General features: G+C 47.7%; 1 long non-coding RNA gene across 1 annotated transcript; it reads right to left on the bottom strand.

The window, feature by feature from the left end:
- Positions 1 to 2161: 2161 nt before the first annotated feature.
- Positions 2162 to 3805, bottom strand: LOC126990348 (uncharacterized). The gene is made up of 3 exons (XR_007744239.1): positions 3209 to 3805; positions 2778 to 3116; positions 2162 to 2691 (listed from the first exon to the last, which is right to left on the bottom strand). It is a non-coding gene; the product is annotated as an uncharacterized LOC126990348 (long non-coding RNA).
- Positions 3806 to 17944: the final 14139 nt, after the last annotated feature.

Genomic DNA, 17944 nt, shown 5'->3' with positions numbered 1-17944 from the left:
GCACCCCAAAATGCTCCTTTTCTCCCAGACTGAACGTGAGCAACATACTGTGGTTCAACTGTAATGTGTACAGTGCTGATTGACTGAAAGTACGAACTCTCAGTCATGAGATATCCCTAGTAATTCCTTCAATTTTAGACATATCTACGCTACGCAAGTCTGCCATTAATATGCTTTCAGAGCTAATTAAAATACGCTACCGCAGCCATGAGATATTCCTACGAACAACTTCGAGAGAAAAGGAGCATTTTTGGGTGCTCAGCTCCATCCGTGCTCCATATCTAGCTCATTACAGTCCCACCAAGAAAATCGGACTTTCTAGGACTGGAATGAGCGAGATATTGAGCACGGACTGAGTTGAGCGCCCAAAAATGCTCCTTTTCTCCCGAAGCTATTCCTAGGGATATCTCATGATTGCGGTAGCGTATTTTAATTAGCACCGACAACATAACAGCTAAAGAACATTAACTATATAGATGCGTATGAGTGGGTGACGCGTCCCTATATATTGTGCTTCGCTTGTAATGTTTGATGGTGCCCGCCCACTTGCAAGTCTTGCAAGGAACATATCTAGCTTGTCGTAATAACAAGCATACGGCTTACCAAATGACGCTGGATCACCTGTCGTTAAATCAAGGCTCCAGGCACAGGCAATGTCAACTCACTCTACATAGTCTTAGCGCTTCTGCTTTTGAGGACTTGTTCTGTTTTGACACACATGAAATCTGTTCTTCACGACTTACAAAGTGCTCGACTTGGATAGTTTAGCCATCAGAGTACGTGATGAAACCTCCAGCCTGTATAGTGATCCGAATTTTTTTTTTTGGTGGGACTGGTATTAGTAGCATCCATGTGGCTATAGCTAAGCAAATGCTCGACTTGGAGGGTTTCGCCATCGGTGTACGTGACGAAACCTCCAGCCTTTTTTTTTGGTGGGACTGGTATTAGTAGCATCCATGTGGCTATAGCTAAGCTAAGGCTCGACTTGGAGGGTTTCGCCATCGGGGTACGTGACGAAACTTCCAGCCTTTTTTTTGGTGGGACTGGTATTAGTAGCATCCATGTGGCTATAGCTCCCCGAAGGTTACAGGATATCTTTCCATATCCCGAGCAGCACACATAGTAGCTAAGCTGGCACACCACGACAAGGTTACCAGTCCCATGCTCTGGTGGGGAAAGCCCCAGAGCCGTGCCAGGGCTGTGGGTAAAAAATGGATTAGTAACACTACCTAACCTAACCTAACCTACCTGATGATTGAGATGCATGCTGAGGAAAATAAAACCTATTTCCTTGGAAAGATATGTATTTATTCCAAAGAAGCCTATTTATTACTTTTTCTTTGGATACATTTTTTGGGTGAAAGCTTTTTTCTGACGGTCAAGATACTTGAATTTATCCTTGATATTGGCAGTAGTCCAGCTTTCGTATATGGGATCTCTTTCCAACATGTACTGCCTCACTTCCTTCCAGATTACGATGTGTAGACCCTTTCCTTTCCTCCTGTCACAGGCTTTGATAGCCTGTTGTATGTCCCGGTAGGTCTGTGCAGTGTTCCGCTTCTTCTTAGGCGTTGCCACTGTCTCAAGCCTGCTGGCGAGTTTTGCGGCTGCTGTACTCGGCACCGACGACACAACACTGAAGGCTTTGGAGGACGTTGAAGCAATGGTTCCCGGCAGAGACGTCAACACACTGACGTCTTCCGGAAACCCGGTGGCGGATGACCCAGAGATGACGCTCCTGAAATGGAGAGTGAACTTAGAAACAATTTCAGGTTTTACCTCATATCATGAAACCAGTTCGGCTTATACTCCAATTCAGCCTCAGGATGAGGTTGAGGTTCAGTTTCATGTCCAGCAGATACCTCCTGCTCAGCGACCCGCTCCTTCTCAGTCGATGACAATGTCTCGAGCCTGCTGGTTAGTTTCACGACTACTGTGCTCGGCAGCGACGACGCACCAGTGAAGGCTTTAGAGGACGTTGAAGCAATGGTTCCCGGCAGAGACGTCAACACACTGACGTCTTCCGGAAAGCCGGTGGCGCAGGACCCAGAGATGACGCTCCTGAAATGGAGAATGAACTTAGAAACAATTTCAGGTTTTGATAACTCATATCATGAAACCAGTTCGGCTTATACTCACTCCAATTCAGCCTCAGGATGAGGTTGAATTTCAATTTCATGTCTAGTAGACTCCTCCTGCTGGATGGCTTCTGGAGCCAGCATATCATCTGTGTCGCTGCCTCTCTCCTCAGGCTGAAGAGCTTCATGTTGAAGAGCCGCTTGTCTCTCGGTCCTCATCTTTTTGAGCATCTCAACCACGCTCCTGCCTGGTTTGATCTTATCACTAAAATCGTAATATCTCAATGCGGTCTGCAGAGAGTGGCCAGCCAGGTTTGCCACCTTGAGCCGCGTTTTTTCGTCCTCAACCTCCTCAAACACGGCCGAAATGTGTGAACGGCGGATAATTATCGAGGTGACCTTCCCTCCCAGTCCACACTTTACAGCAATGCGCTTCACAGTCTTTCCTAGATTGGAAACGCTTATTTTGTTGCAGCACTGCTTTCTTGGGTAGGGCTGCCTCGTCGGGAAGACCAAGCATTCCGGCTCCCGGCAGGAGACAGCCAGTGGCCGAAAATACTTTACATATGCGTCAAGGGCCTTCTTCTCTCCTCGAGAAATACGAGCGAGGGTCCTGAAAGAAAAGATCAAAGGGTTACACATATATAAAAATGGATTTGTCTCTCATTCAACATCAACATCATTATAGTAGATTCTCACCTAGCGCAGCGGTTTTGTGCCGAGCTATGCGAATGACATAGCCATCCCCATCCCTCTCCATGCCGATGTACTCCGACAGCCTGAATTCTGTAAATTCCATCAGTCGTCGAAGTGACGTTACCAGCATGAAGGTGGTCAGCACGTCCCGCAAATCGGTGAAGTCTGAGATCGTGCGCGGCCTGCAGGTTTCATCGTCTAGGCAGGCGACTGCTGAGTCAAGAATAGCGTTCAGATAAGGAGCCTGGAGCAACGCTTGTATATCCACCAGATCAATGTTCTCAGACTCCTTCTTCTTCCTCTGCTGAATAACCTGTATCTTCTCGTCCTTACGATACTTATCTGTTTAAAGACAAAATGATCCATTAGCAGCGCACCATTTCCGCCAGAGAACAATACAAGCATATACATATACCAAATTGGTGAATACTCACTGTTAATGCTCTTTAGACGTTTGACGATGTCTAGTTTCTCTTCATGACTGATCCTGTAGAGCTTATCACTAGAAATCGCCATGAACTCAACAGCCCGGGTGCATGCTGCCACATGCTTTCGGGCGTAATTGGCCGAGCATGAAACCATTTTTCTCTGTAGAAAGCCGTCAGTGTTATCCATGGTTGCAATGTAATTGCATACTGTGCCACCACTAATGGCACCCAATGTCTCATCCCCAACAGCGTAATTTAACACATCTTTGACCATGCGAAGTTCAGCTGTCAAAGATCCACGGACAAGGGGTGTGTAAGCTCTCATGTAGATTTCAAAGTGTTCTATAAAATCCTTGATACCATCACAGACCGTGACCGTGACATCTCCACTGGAGACGGCCACAGTTGCCTCTCTCTCTTCCTCATCAGAGAGAGGTTGTGAGTCTCTCATTATCCTTCCATATTCCTCAGTCCTACGTTTCAGGAGGTGAACACTCATAACTTGAACGTCAAGTCGCTTGACTATCTTGTCGCAGACGCTGCACTTTCTCAGACGGTATCGATTGATTCTGCGCTTCCTTGGGGAAGGCTTCGGCTTGACAGTTAAAGCTGCACTGCGCTGAAGCTTTGTCAACTGTCTGTGCTTTTCCAGCACTTTTGATCGATCCGACTTGCTTAGATACCGGTGGCAATTGGCCAGGTGGCGATTCAGGTTCAGGGATTTGCCAGTGCACCCGCCCATTGGACATGGCTTTCTGTAAAGAAGAGACATGTGAGTGAGTGTATATGCATGGATTATAATAATGTCAGTCCCAACATTTTCGCAGCAACTGATCAAACTTTGTGTACCGAAAAATACTCACGGATGCCTGCTCATGGCCGTCTTCACTCTTGGTCGAGCCCCGTGTTTGCCAATGCGTTTCTTTAATTTGACGGCCTGTGCCTTCCTCACAGACTCCCAAAAGTCCTGTGCCACCTCTATGCACACTCCTTGCTTCTCTTGTAACTTGATTATAGCCCTCTCGTGGACTTTGATTTTCTTTGAGAAGAAGGAGTCGATTTCGTTCAGAGTTGGGGGTTTCCCACCCTTCCCGAATATCTCTTCATCAAGTTCTTGTAACTTCCGAGATTCATCTATTTTTTTCATGATATCCTCTGGAATAATTCCAGTTGTAGAGGCAATTACATCCACTTCACCTGGCGTGATCCTCCTTGAGGCACGACTTCCTTCACTCGTTCCAGAGGTGGATTCTGTTGAGAAAGGAAATTTATCACATAAACATTCCTGCATATACGATATTCATATGTTTTCGATTCATACAACATAGCCCATATTCTACCTTCAGTTGAGTCTTTGCCACATGGATCGGGCTCCTCTGCAGTGATTTGGCTGCCAGCTGCAAGAAAAGAGAACCGTAGGTAAAGACGAGCGAGATACAGAGTTAGACGTTGAATGAGAAGTAGCCCATATGTGTGTGTGTGTGTTTACTCACATGGAACTCCCAATCCAAGAGCCGTCACCTTCGGTCGTTTTTTCAGACTTTCAGTAAAGGATTTCATTACCTCTTCCTCCTCGGAGGATAAGGTCAGCTTCGCCCTCTTTTGTAAAGAAACATATTCCTTGACACTGAACGTCTTGTCCTCGCAAGAATCGTCCACAGTCGACTCTGAAGCCATGATTCTTGTTGGTTAATTACTTACCCTGTAAGCTGTAAGAAAGAAAAACTGTCAACATATTGCAGAGTAAAATATTATCCTACACATGCAAGGTAGGCGGTTTGTAGTCAGTGTTCCTTCTCATGTAGGCTAGGTTGGTCCACGGCATAAAGATGCACCCTTTATTAGGGCCCTCCCATCCGCCAACCGGGAGACGCGCCCCTACGCTGTCTAGCCACAGCGCGGGGATTATTTTGGGTGTGTTCATAAGCTCCATGTCACTGCGCCCGGCAGGGACGTGACGCGGCCGGTAACCAGTCATGGCCTTAAGGGAACGCCCGCTAGTAGCAACAGGCGAAACTCCCCAATGCGGTCGATGCCAGCATGACGCCATCTAGTTCCAGAGGAGGAGGCGTTGGCGGCGTTCACGCTGACAAAGCCGAAGCATGGATACTCTATCTTAACACACGAAGCCGATGCATGAGTCGACGACAGGTTTCTAACTGACGACATTGCGTGCGGCCTGCGGGCAAGACAAGGGTATTAACATCAAATCAAAGGAAGTGTGCAATGCCAGCCTTAGCCCGCGGGGCGGAATTGCTCATTGGTGATCATCCTTGTGGCTATAGCTCCCCGAAGGTTACAGGTATCTTTCCATATCCCGAGCAGCCACAAGGTAGTCGTGAAGCTGGTACACCTCGACAAGGTTACACAGTCCCTTGCTCTGGTGGGGAAAGCCCCAGAGCCCTACCAGAAAATGTGGTTTGTTACAATCATGCAAATAGTTGGTCTGTCCACTCATTAGAAACGACCATATGCCCTCAATCTGTCAATCCTTCTTGAGTCTCGTATCACGGACTACACTCCTGGTGGTCCCCGTCCACCAATGTTTTGGGAACCACGCATTTGTATGAATTTTGTACCCATAAATTATCTTTCTTTGCGTAAAAATTTTGCATAAACATGTGTATCATCAGCCCGCAATTAGTTAGGCCTTCAGGAGTCTCATACTGCATCACATACTCCACTCCAGGTGGTCCCCGTCCACCAATTCCTAGGAACCACGCTTTTGTATATTCTGAGTTTTTTTGCCCATATTTCATTCTTTCCGCGTTATTTGCCATGTATCACGAGGAGTCGCAGCTTCAGCCCCAGCACACCGTCACCCGTCGTCGCCCGCGAGAGTGGAGTACTTCGTTCCAACCGACCGCTCGATAGAAGCTGCGTCAGTGTGAAGACTAGGGTTCCAACCGACGACATTGCGTGCGGCGGCATCACCTTCGGGATGCGTTATCGCACGGAGAGTGGAGTTACCATCGCCTAGAGAGAGAGAGGGGTCGCTGCATTGAAGGCTGATCGCATTGGAAAACACGGTATAAACGTGCGCCGCCACGAAGAGCCGCAGCTAATGCCGAGAAGCTTCTCATAAAAGAGAGGGGGTTGTGCGGAAGAGACGAGGGTGTCACATCAAATCGACCTGAGAATCAGGATTGCCAGGTAGAAGCGAGCGATGCCAAGCCTTATTAGCGCGGAGAAGCTCGAGCGGGTTGTGGTGAGTTACTCCCGCTTTTCGCTCAACCTTCGTTTCCCCACTATATATTCTACCGTTTTCAGGGTCCGTCCCGCACGGGGTTTCGATGCCCGCGATGGCCGCATGCGCGAGCCAGAACCGGAAAGCCCATTAGGCTCGGCCCAGCCGCCGACTAGCCGTACCCCTCAATCTCGAAATTTCGCGCCAGAGGGCCCCTCCGAACGGTCACGAGCAACTTTGTCGCTGGAGTTGTAGGGTGCACTCGTCAAGTGCTACCGGTGTTGCCACTATTGCTACTATCACTAGTACAACTACTATTACGACTACTACTACTACTCCCACGAATATTACTACTACTAATACAACTAGCAGGTTGATAAATGCATCGGGAAATAATATAAAAATACAGTTTTCTTGATGTAACTCGGGAACTATGAGGCGTGTGAAGATTTTGAGGATACCATATGAATCCTCACTAAATTCCGCTTCGACACATATATTCGGCTTAAAATGTTAGCCCGCATAATTTCGAGCTAGCGAGTGGAGAAGAGTTAGTACTTACAATATACTGTATACAAAACTCAATACGGAGACTAGAAACGAGTCTGTATTGTTTATTTTCCTCTGTTTTTATTTGCGCATGTTCTAGTACAAGTCTTTATGAAGCCATTGATACCAAATCTATTTGAGTACGATATATCTGTGAGGGTAAAATACGTCCGTCCGAGACAGCGAGGGAGTCAAGTGAAGCGCGTGGCCACTCAGCCCCTTTTTTTTACCCTACTGTTGGCAGTTGTGTCGTTGATACAGTACGAGTGGGACGGCAGGTCCGGACATATGGTTCCGCTCTTGGTCGATCGGCCAGTGGAGCGAGGCTTCGTCCGTGTGATTATGCCTGAAAGCCTCTAAGGCAGAATCCCGGCTGGATGACCAACGATACCGCGTACGGCCTGCATCGGGATGGTCACCATTGAATTTTCGAGAGATTCGCTCCCCGCTCGTTCGCGGGCTGGGCTAGAAGATGGACCCGTGCAGAGGGAACTCGGGAGTGCCTCGACAAACAGGTTCAGGCTCTCCCCTCCCTAGTAGAGAACACCCAGATGCTGATGTGCCGTACCGAATCGTTCGCAAACGACTTACGTACCGGTCAGAGTGTTGTTGGCGGCAGAGCAGCATCCTCACTGCGATCCGTTAAGACTTCTCCCAAACAAGGCTGGAGGTTTCGTCACGCAACCTGTTATAGTAGGATATCAATGTATTATTATTATTTAATATCACCACGAATTAGGCATACAATTGTCAATGGAAAAAACCCACGACAGATAGATCACGCCACCTTATAGGAATGTCGTCCGTCAGTGTTTACCGTCTCAGTTTTGTATACTTCGCACTCCGATGGTGCGCAGAGGTCACCTTGACATACGTGACCAATTGTAACAATTATTTTCCAACCTGTAACTCGTCACTCCTTCACGAGAGTCCGACTGACACACAACGACAGTCGCTCTCGCTCCGACGCTTCTTGTACATATAGGCTACGAATATAATTCGCCTTAAGGAAGCTGAAATCTTAATCAACGCCCTTTAAACGCCCCCCGACAAGCCCGTTACATTTGGTTGACAGCGGTCACCCCGCGCCTGTGCCTTCGCTACCTCGTTCTCCTCCAAGCCACGAAAACTCACCAACAAACTCCGGGGACAGGCGTGCACAGGAAGGAAGGAGTCACAGTCCTGCCGTCCGCGGCAACGAGGAGGCGCCTGCCTCAGCCTCGTATGGTGGTGCTGGGTGATCCAGTGTCATTTATTAAGTCGTGTGCTGGCTACTACGACAAGCTGGCTATGTTCCCTACAAGTGGGAAGAATTTTCCCAAGACTTTTGGAATTGTAGCACAAGTCTAGACGCTGGCCCTTCCTACGACATACAATTTGCTGTGGGGCGGGTAAACTTAGCTTGCTCTTGAGCGCTGGACGGGGCCCTCGGTCATGAATCGTGTGGCGGATAAACGGCGGGGGTAACGCGCCAGCACCTGATGGCTTGTTTTGCCTCGTGAGCGCTGGACGAGGCAAGCTGATAATCGGCGGGGGTAGCTCGTTCTCCCTTAATAATGGTTCGCTTTGCCTCTTGAGCGCTGGCCGAGGCAGTCACTGACAGTTAAACGGCGGGAGTAACGGACTCAGGCCTCGCGAGCTCTGGCCGAGGCCAGCGGGTAATCGGCGGGGGTAGGTCGCTCGCCCTTTATGGTTCGCTTTGCCTCTTGAGCGCTGGCCGAGGTAGTCACCGACTGCTCGAGTGACGGGTAAACGGCTGGAGTAACGGACAAGTCAAGGAGACACTGGCCCTTCATACGACATAGAATTTGGTGTGTGGCGGGTAAACATTGCGTCTCGAGCGCTGGACGAGGCCCTCAGTCATGAATCGTGTGGCGGGTAAACGGCGGGGGTAACGCACCAGCACCTGATGGCTCGCTTTACCTCGCGGGCGCTGGACGAGGCAAGCGGGTAGGGACATCTCACTTTCAGTCCGGGAGAAAATGAGCATTTTGAGGTGCTCAACTCAGTCCAGTCCCAGAAAGTCCGATTTTTTGGGTGGGACTTGAATGAGCGAGATAGGGAGCAGGGACTGAGCTGAGAAACCAAAATTACTCCTTTTCTCCCGAAGTTATTCGTCGGAATATCTCATGGCTGCAGTAGCGTATTTTAATTAGCACCGAAAGCACATTCATGGCAGACTTGCGTAGCGTAGGTATGTCTAAAATTGAAGGAATTCCTAGGGACATCTCATGACTGCGTGCTCGTATTTTCAATCAATCAGCACCGTACACATTACACTTGAACCACATTAACTATACACTTGCTTAGTGTAAGTATGTTGCTCACTTTCAGTCCGGGAGAAAAGGAGCATTTTGGGGTGCTCAACTCAGTCCGTGCTCCCTATCTCGCTCATTCCAGTCCCAGAAAGTCCCCCAAACGTTACCCCTAGAACGGTAGCGTGACTTTTTTGCCGACAGGAACATGAATATTCTGTCTGTCTGTCTGTCTGTCTGTCTGTCTAGCTGGCTGGCTGAATCTGTGGATTCTCTCTCTCTCTCTCTCTCTCTCTCTCTCTCTCTCTCTCTCTCTCTCTCTGTGTGTGTGTCCGTCCCATGGCGGGAACCGTTACTTTGTCTCCAACCCTGACCCCCCCCCCCGACCCCCAAACGTTACCCCTAGAACGGTAGCGTGACTTTTTTGCTGACAGGAACATGAATATTCTGTCTGTCCGTCTGTCTGTCTGTCTGTCTAGCTGGCTGAACCTGTGGATGTTCTCTCTCTCTCTCTCTCTCTCTCTCTCTCTCTCTCTCTCTCTCTCTCTCTCTCTCTCTCTCTCTCTGTCCGTCCCATGGCGGGAACCGTTATTTCGTCCCCACCCCTGACCCCCCCACCTCCAAAACGTTACCCCTAGAACGGTAGCGTGACTTTTTTGCTGACAGGAACATGAATATTCTTCGTGTCTGTCTGTCTGTCTAGCTGGATGGATGGATGGATGGATGGATGAATGAATCTGTGGATGTTTCTCTCTCTCTCTCTCTCTCTCTCTCTCTCTCTCTCTCTCTCTCTCTCTCTCTCTCTCTCTCTCTCTCTCTCTCTCTCTCTCTCTGTCCGTCCCAAGGCAGGAACAGTTATATCGTCTATTTTCGTTCACGAACTAGATTATGGCAAGCTTTTAAATTCGTTTCAAACCTTATGTTGAGGCACATCCTATCACTGTTAATGCTAATTAGTATTGATAATCAACTATATACACTTTAAATAGAAAAAGAAATGTAATCACGTCGTTTTACAAGTAACGGACGAAACTTTTTGACAAGCAGAATATCGTTCACTTGGAAATTAGACAACAGAAGTTCTTCGTTATATAGAGATTGAAAGTAAATCATATATATTTTCCGTCAAATCATGAGAACATTGTAATTGAAATGAAATCACTCATTTATGTGTCATTTTCATAATCCTAAATAATGATATAATAACATGCCTTCACAAACGCTCGCTTGACCGTGACTGGCGGTTGAATGCACACGACGCCATTTTGCACACGGGACCGCGGCGCTTCCTGGCAGGAAGGAGACAGCTGTCGATGATTTTGCCGATGCTGACATGTCAACAAAGAAAATAGCCGGGATGATGAAGATCAATAAAAGAACAGTCCAACGATGGAAAAGGAGGTATGAAGGGACTGAAAGTTTAGAAAATACAAAAAGATGTGGAGGCCCTCGTCACACCACCCGGCAAGAAGGCGACTCCATCATTCAGTCAGCCACCCAGAACCCTCTCACGACGGCAGTCAAGATATCAAGAAACATACAAGTCCACGTTGCAGTGCACACGGAGAGGAGGCGGCTTCATGAAGCTGGCCTGCATCACCAGACGCCCTCCACCAAGCCTTTCCTCACGCAGAGAAACAGGGAGGAGTAATAAATTACCTGGCGCCATAGTTATTCCTATTCTTATTACTTCTTTATCATAGTACTACAAAAAAAGTCAGGACATATATTTCTGTAAGCGTGAAGTAAACACGGTACTTCCTCCTCGCCCAACAACCAAGAGTGGGCTAGGCTAGACTCCGTAATTATTGTCTTATAAATCGCCCGCGTTCAAATCCTCTCTCTCTATTACACACACACACACACACACACACACACACACACACAAGAGCGATACAATATATGAAGTTTATTTATGAACGCTAGGCATAAGTTATAATATATTTAAATGAAAAGCTTAATATATTGGTCCTCAGACAAAACAGGAGGGACTGCGATACCAAGGAGGAGCCAAACTTGCCTCTGCCGGCTGAAATACGACATTCGTCACTTAACATAATATTGGTTGGTGGTTGAATATTAGTAGTTTAGGAAAACAGACCGTAATATTACTCTCCCCACTGCTGAGGTGATCAAGTCCGAACTCACGTCCATCAAAACTATAAGCTACAATTAAATCGCACAAGGAGCTGCCTAGTACAGGCCTACCGGCCTCTTGTAGACTCCTGCGTTCTTATGTTCTTATGTTCTTAACTGTTTCCCAACATATGCACATATACACATCAACAAAGAAATTGTAAGAGAAGACCCATTCTTCCCCAGGCAAACGCAACGCACCACAGAACTCGCTCATCCCTATACAGTGACTGAAAAAATGACGGTTAACCCTTACCGTAACCGTCTTGAGCGCCAAGAGACTTTCATAGTGACATGAACTGTTTAACAGTTAACATTCTCTGTACGTACGTTGCACCATCTTTATAATTATACTACCAAATTTGACACACCAATTATAGGGGTATCATACTAAATCAGCTGCCTTATATTTTATTTTCTCTGATGTTGTGGGGGGGGGGGGGTCTAGAAAAAGTAGTAATAGTTTTATAAATCTATACGTACTACAGTTGAGTTCTGCTGAAAATATTCAAATTCCTGGAAATTTAGTGATCGAGACATGTCACATTATGTATTAGTAGGCTAGGCCAGTTTTTGCATCATTGTAAGAGAATGGTACGGCATTCCTTGCTGTTTCAGTCACCGATATTTTGGTAGGGATACAAGAAGGAAATATGAAACACACATATAGTATAGTATGGACGAAATACAGCATCTGTGACAGCTCAACTTCAGCATTTTTTTGCTGTTCTCTTGGTTAATTTTCCAGATTTGGTGCATAAATGTTCCAGCCTATTACAAAACTTTCATTCTGTACTAGTTTCATATTCTGCTGCATTGAAAATCACGTAATAGCAGGGGCTTTCCCATGCTTTCGCCATGGCTTTGGGCACCAGTGCCCACGAGAGGCAGGCGTGACGTATCGTTCCCTGTGACGTCAAAACAATGACGTCGGAGCGCAATATCCTTTCTCTCTCTGATCCTTGATTCTAACTGCCGCCCCCATAAAGCTTCTATTCAATAAAGAAACGTGGCCCCTATACCAGACCCACTCACTCCGTGAACCTCCTATGCAACACGCAACGTGGACTCTCTCCCATAACTACCAAACCTACAAGGGTTGAGGCCATGGTATACTGGTTGATGGTTGAAATAGACTTCAGCGAACAGCTCCCCCATTTCCTGGGTGTACTTAACCCTGACCTCCCCTTCGAAAACCATACATCTGGTTCATGGTGGGTATAGGAGAATCCCCGTTCAAAGGAGACCCAGTCTAATATGGGATTCTTTTCTCAATCTGGACTGCTAGATGGTGTGACAAAAGTCACCGGCTACCGAGGGTATATATATATATATATATATATATATATATATATATATATATATATATATATATATATATATATATATATATATATATATATATATATATTATATTTTTATTAGTACTTACTCATAAAAGGAAGTATGTATTATATTAAAGTATAGGATATTATATAATTAAGGATTATAATTCTATAAATAATGATAAAGGGTTGGTTGTCCATATGGCAAATCTTGAAATTATCTATTAGGGTTAATGGCTTCTCTCTCTCTCTCTCTCTCTCTCTCTCTCTCTCTCTCTCTCTCTCTCTCTCTCTCTCTCTCTCTCCATGGGGTGATCAGTCACTTCTTTCCTCCCATTCCCCCCCCCCCCCAACACACACACACACACACACACACACACACACACACACACACACACACACACACACACACACAGAGCAAAAAAACAAAACAATTCACAACAACGTTCAACTACACGTGAGAGCACCAAACCAGCCAGCTAGAAAGACAGACAGAGAGAGAGAGAGAGAGAGAGAGAGAGAGAGAATCTTTTGAATTTCAGATTTCATTTAGTACTTACTCATAAAAGGAAGCACGTATTATATTAGAGTATAGGATATTATATGATTAATGATTATAATTCTATAAATAATGAAAAAGGGTTAGTTGCCTACATGGCAAATCTTGAAAATATCTATTAGGGTTAATGTTTCTTCTCTCTCTCTCTCTCTCTCTCTCTCTCTCTCTCTCTCTCTCTCTCTCTCTCTCTCTCTCTCTCTCTCTCTCTCTCTCTCTCTCCCCCCGTCGAAGGGGAGTCACCTTGTCGTGGTGACAGGGCTTGAAGCGAGGTCGGCGGCACCACCTACCGTGGTGGCTTGCCCACCTCGATAGGGCTCGATGTCCGTTGGCCTCGTGGACCAAGTGCTCCCGCCTCATCACCGGTAGAGGAGGCCTACTGGTGATGTTACCTTCGCCCGCCCTGCCCTTTTACCACCCAGGGCAGGGCTACTGTCTCCCCACGTGTTTGCCGTGCGTGGCGTCCCGTATACACCCCGTGCCCTCTCATCTGGGGGTCGAGTCCACCGCGGGGCAGGGTGTAGTTCCCCTCGGTGGGCAACACGCTCCTTTGGTGGGAGGGTTGTGGTAAGACGGGCGGTTCAGTGTGGCCCCACTGGATCAATCGGCTGGTCTTGCGATGGCTAGGGTCAAGTGGTCATTGCCGGGTGGGCGGTCGCAACGGTCCCGCGGCCGCCGTTAAACACCTGGCAGTAGATGCGTATACTTCCCCATTACCCCTAGGGCTGTTGGGTGCGGTCTGGCCCCAACATTCAGCCTCCCCTTGTTGGGCTCCGTGGTGGGTGGGGGGGTGTGGGAGTGAAACTCCTCCCCTGTGTATGGGTAAGTTTCCCTTGCCTCGGCCTGCCTCTCTCCCTGACGTCCGTCTGTCCCCGATTACCCCTACACGGTCCTCTCTCGTCGCCACCTTGGAGCCTTTCACCGTTCCTGGTGGTGCCGCTGGAAAGTCCCTACCTCCTAGAGGGGCTGACCAAAACAAGTCCGTGCGACACAGAAGACCACGTGTGTCTGACAAGGCTGCCTCCCTTTCCGGGGGTAACTCTGACGTGCGTCCCTCTTCCAAGCTGGACGCACTTCAGATGGTGAATATCGATCCATCGTTTTCCTACCGTGCCTTGCACTCCTTACTCAAGCCATTTGGCACAGTCCTTCGTATCCGTCTCATTTATGATGGAGACTTAAAGTCAAACAGATGCTATGTGACCTTTGCTTCAAGCGCTGAAGCCCAGTCGGCGTGTGATGCTGTTGCGACTCTGCCTATCGCAGGTGCTGGATTTCAAGCGAAACTTCTCCGCTCTTCCAATATTTCTGACAGTGACATGGACTATGTCCCGAACCTCTTCGAAGACGCTTTGTTAGAGCCAACTCCAGGGACAGCCAGGTCCCTCCCCTCGTTGGTTTGTTGCATACTATAGGAATGGGCGTGGCAACTTCATTCATGATGATTCATGGTACCTCGCCAAAGAAATTAGCACGATCCCTGAGGGGAATCTGAAAAGTATGGGAAGGAGTGTTAGTCAGGGCTAAAGATATTAATCAAGCTAAAATGCTGCAACATCTACCATGCCCTGCTGACAACATGTTTGAAACGGTCAAAGCACACCATACCTTCAATTATAGTAAAGGCAGTATATATAATCATGACCTCTATGAGTTCTCTGAGGAGGAAATACTTGGGATGTGCCCTAGTTCTGCTCATAAGGTGTCCAAGATGAAGGGTTCAGCTAACATGATACTTCTCACCTTTTTTGGTTCTACCTTCCCTGACCGTGTCAGTATTGGCCCCGTCCATCTTCGGGTAAAGCCTTTTGTTGATCGCCCTCTACAGTGTTTTTCATGTTACGGGTATGGTCATGGTAAGAAATACTGCACTGAGCCTTCTCGGTGTGGTAATTGTTCTGCATTAGGCTCACACTCTACGGCGGAATGTGAGTCAGATGCTTATTGCTTCTATTGCCAGGATGCTCACCAGTTGTCTTCCAGACAATGCCCACGATATCGCCTGGAACAGGATATTTTGCAACTTGCAAATAGTTAGTTTATCAGCCTTGGTACACTTCATCGCTAGGCACTCGCCCTTCTGCCCAGCCCGCTGCTCAAGTGTCTTTTACGGTTTCCTCCCGGCCCTTTGAAGCTACTGTTATTACGTCCCATAATAGATTTTCCCTTTTGTCCTGCGATTCTGTCGAGTCACCTCCAGGTTCTGATGGGGCTTCTCCGGCCTCGTCCCAGGTGATGCATGTTGATGTACATGCACCTCACATTGCTTCGCCAAAGTCAGCCAGAGGTATGAAGAAGCGACATCGCGGTTCTACAGATTCAGTTGAATCTGTTCCGCCAACTAAGATTACTGTAGGTATACATGATTCTGGGGTCTCTCAGGATAAGCCTATGGAGGAAGATGCGGAAGCTCATATTGAGCCTACTGAGACCCCCTCTGTTCCAGTTTATGTTGCTTCTAGTGGTTTTCCTGATCGGAATATGGAAACTGAGGAATCCCTTGGAGATAGTGTTGGAAATCCTCCCCGCGAGCATGTATCTTCGGGGAGTGGTGTGCGGTCTGGCTCTAGTAGTGTGGCGTCCGGAGGGGGCGCAGGTTCCTTTGTTGGGAGAAAGCTCGAGGTCCCTCGACCCGGCTTCTCTCGGGTCCCAGTCTCCTCTTCTCGTCGTATTACTGTACCGAATCAGGTGGGTAAAAGGCAGTCTCTTTCAGGGGCTCGCCTGGAGCGCACTCGAAAATAGACATCTTCCTACTCCTACAGTGGAATTGTAGAGGCCTACGAGCCTCGTGGGAGGAACTCCGAGCATTGATATCTCGGCTCTCTCCTGCTTGCTTTTGTTTACAGTAGACAATGCCCGGAGACTACACTCACTCTAGTCCTCCTGGGTATCGTGCCGTTTACAGTACCCCCAATCCTGGACAGGGCCACCATGGTGGCACCGCCATATTCGTTCGCTGTGATATCCCTTTCCCATTACAGCTTCACTCAACGTTGCAGTCTGTTGCTGTTAAGGTTTATTTGGGCAAATTTTCTACATTATGTAGCCTTTATCTCCCTCCTGGTGTTCCCGTTGACTGACACGATCTTGGCGACCTGGTGCAGGAACTTTCCTCGCCTTTACTTTTATTAGGGGATTTAACGGTCGCCATCCGTTGTGGGATGATGGTGCTACCAACCCACGCGGACTTTTAGTTGCTTCTTTTATTGAGGATCAGGGATTAGAAAATTTAAACTCTGGGGAGGTGACACATTATCATAGCCAGACTGGTACTTTTACCTCTATAGATCTTTCACTTTGCACTTTTAATTCTCTTCCTGATTTTCGTTGGCGGGTCTTACCGGACGCATTGATTCTGTACCACAGTCACGCCTTTCTCGCTGGCGTCTAGATAAAGCAGACTGGCAGCGATTTACGGAACTTAGCTCCTCTCTTCGTTCGTTGGCTGACTTTGGAACTTCTGACGAGGCTGCATCCTATTTCACTGATGCCCTACATTCTGCAGCCCTTCAATCCGTCCCCAAGACGTCTGGCCAGTTCCCTAAACGTCCTGTTCCCTGGTGGAACGCCGCTTGCATTACTACTGTTCAAGAGAAGCGTGCTGCATTCTCTCAACTTCGTCGTCACCGTGGGGACCCCCAGTGTTTGGATGCTTTTCGGCGAGCGCGTGCTCGAGCACGACGCACTTTCAAGGAGGCTCAACGAATTTCTTGGAAGGCTTATCTCTCTTCCATCACTACCAGAACTACACTCACAGAAGTCTTTAACAGAGTTCGTAAGATCTCTGGGAAGTTTCCTCCCCCTCCCCCTCCAGTGTTATCGCATGCAGGGGAAACGGTGGCGGACCCTAAGACTGTTGCTGACCTATTCGCCAAGCACTTCCATAAATACGTCGGTAAACGACTCTACGGGGAAGTCTCCCTACTACATCTTATATGGGGTGGAGAAACGTCTTCCGTACGACTTCCTAACAATCCCACAACAACCTCTCTACAACATTGATAGGTACGCACAACAGCAGATGCATATGTTTTCCAAGATACACTCAGAAGTTAGGTGTACGTTAAGAGCTACGAAGGTTGAAATGATGTCAAAACAACACAAACAGGCCGTCCCGGTGAATTTCAAAGAGGGTGACACAGTCATGATTAAGCAAGCGGAAAGGAGTTCGAAACTGGGGGCTAAATTTGTGGGTCCTTACCGAGTTGTTCGGAATGTCAGGGGAAATCGGTTCGAGGTTCTCGAGTCGAATAGTGGAGTCAGTCTAGAAGTTCACAGTGATCGTCTGAAAGTAATTCCCTCACCTTTGGACCTTGATATTGGTACTTCCCCCTCAGAGTCAAATGTTCAACAAGATAATCCCAACACCCATAGCTATAACTTGAGACCACGGGTTTAAATACTTCATTCCCACCACTTTCAGATCATGATGTTGCGTTTTCTGACCATCTTGTTGTCCCTCGGCTCCCTGCTTGCAACAACACCCATCCACCTGAAGCCTGGTGCCCTCACGGCACACATAGGAGAGGTCTTCCTCATAGAAGATGTGCTCCTCGTAAAATATCCATATACTTCCTTGACCAACACCACGGACACAATCAGGATAGTCTCAGAAAAACTACTCGGCATGGCAGACGCCATACGGGCTACCAAGATTAAGGAATCAAAGACACCTTCTAGTACCAACTCTCTGACTCTTTTTCAACTACTGGAGGATAGGATTCTGTTCTTACG

The sequence above is a fragment of the Eriocheir sinensis genome, unplaced genomic scaffold (assembly GCF_024679095.1).
Source record: "Eriocheir sinensis breed Jianghai 21 unplaced genomic scaffold, ASM2467909v1 Scaffold1575, whole genome shotgun sequence".
NCBI classification, from domain to species: Eukaryota; Metazoa; Arthropoda; class Malacostraca; order Decapoda; family Varunidae; genus Eriocheir; species Eriocheir sinensis.
The sequence above is the reverse complement of the archived record's forward strand: the minus strand, read 5'-3'. Positions and strand labels throughout refer to the sequence as shown.